The following is a 1,735-nucleotide window of genomic DNA, read 5'->3' as shown; positions in this document are numbered from 1 at the left end:
GATATATGTATATATATATACATACACACACACACACACCTCAAGTAGAGGAAGCAGCAAGCACTAACACTACAAATGTTTAATTACCTAACTGCTATCTGCTACAAATTCTGTCTGAAAGTAAAATGCTTTTCTTGCACATTTGCTGTTTTTTCACCTAAACATTCGTTTTTTGGGATATTCTATTTACCATTTTGAAAACAACAAGAAATTGTATACAAGTCTTTAAAAAACAAACAAACAGCCAGTGAAATAAAAAAAATAAAACATTTGAAAGGATTTCCCAAAAAGGAACCTACAAAGTTCACATTCTTTATTGATTGATGTCCAGAATAAAATTGTGTAGGACCTCGCCAACATTTGTGGAAACCAAACAGAAGATCAGATAGTCACCATAACAGGGATTCCATATCTACATACAAATACCTGGCAGTAACATAATAGAAGTGAATCGGAGTTCTGGTATAAGCAGTTGTACAGTGTGAGTTATTTTACAGGTCACCAATAATGGAGCTCATATAACGTGGAAGAAAACAAAGAAAACAAAAGTGCAAAAAAAGTAATGGAGGGAGTACACACATACTGAAATACAACCAGTAAACCAAATGATAAAATGAAGGCGAGAACTGTAATAACACAACCACAGGGCAGCCCACTGTAAGGTACCCCAGCCCTTAGACACAGAGTAAAACAACTGCTGTGGAGCTACAAGTCCCAGCACACACGGACAGCCCTAGATATAAGTTAACAAAGAGGAATCGCAGTATTTAGAGCACACATCTGCTGGAAATACAATTTCCGCCATGTCACCAGCTCAGGAAAGGCAAAGAGCAGCTGTCTAGTTACTGAGGAACTACTAGTCCCAACATGACTTACAGTCTCTGATATGTAAGGGAAAAGGAACCAGTGTTAGTGTCTCCACCCGATATGGAACCGCCAGTCCTAGCTATGGTGGCTTAAGAGTTAATGATTATTTAACCCATATTGAGAGAGCCGGGTGCTGGGACCTATATATCCAAATGAGCTGCCACAGTGATCTCAATAACAAACAAAAAACACGAGAGGCCCCCAGTGGCCGCATTGCGGGGGACACCGGGCTCCCAGGGGAAGACCATAATTTGCAGCACAAAGAGAGATGCTCTACCCTGAGGTCCCGCTCATAACAACCATCCCGTAAACTGTAACCCAACTGTCTCTCAACCCATCCCTAAGTAAACTTCTCCCTTGTTTGGGTACCCGGCTCTCCCGTGCCAGATCCCTCGCAGCCTAAGACAAATCTGCCCCGCAAGGTACCAGCTCTGGATCCCTAAAGTCAGTATCTACCGATGAAACAGCAGAGCAGTAGCAGCAATGTCCCCAGCAGCAGAGCAATGTCCCCAGCAATTCAGCAGCAGCACAGAAGCGGCACCAGTGACCCAGCAGCAACACTGGGCACCTGGCAGCAGATCAGGGACACCGGACACTAAGGAGAAGAACAGTAGGAGCAATGAGCAAGACAGCAGGGACAGCGGGCACCCCTCGCCAGATCTGGCACCTCAAGCAGTGGACCAGGGACACCACCAGCTGAGCAGGGACACCAGGTTGCAGGAGCAGAGCCAGGACACTTGGCTACTAACAGCACAGCAGGGACAGGGGGCTCCCAGATGCAGGGACAGGGGGCTCCCAGATGCAGGGACAGGGGGCTCCCAGATGCAGGGACAGGGGGCTCCCAGATGCAGGGACAGGGGGCTCCCAG

General features: G+C 46.6%; 1 protein-coding gene across 1 annotated transcript in view; it reads right to left on the bottom strand.

Moving 5' to 3' along the window:
* The window catches only part of JMJD1C (jumonji domain containing 1C), a 299,423-nt gene that overhangs the window by 296,601 nt on the left and 1,087 nt on the right, over positions 1-1,735 (bottom strand). The window lies entirely within an intron of this gene.

Source organism: Nanorana parkeri, unplaced genomic scaffold (genome assembly GCF_000935625.1).
Source record: "Nanorana parkeri isolate BGI_ZX_2015 unplaced genomic scaffold, ASM93562v1 scaffold73, whole genome shotgun sequence".
NCBI classification, from domain to species: Eukaryota; Metazoa; Chordata; class Amphibia; order Anura; family Dicroglossidae; genus Nanorana; species Nanorana parkeri.
The sequence above is the reverse complement of the archived record's forward strand: the minus strand, read 5'-3'. Positions and strand labels throughout refer to the sequence as shown.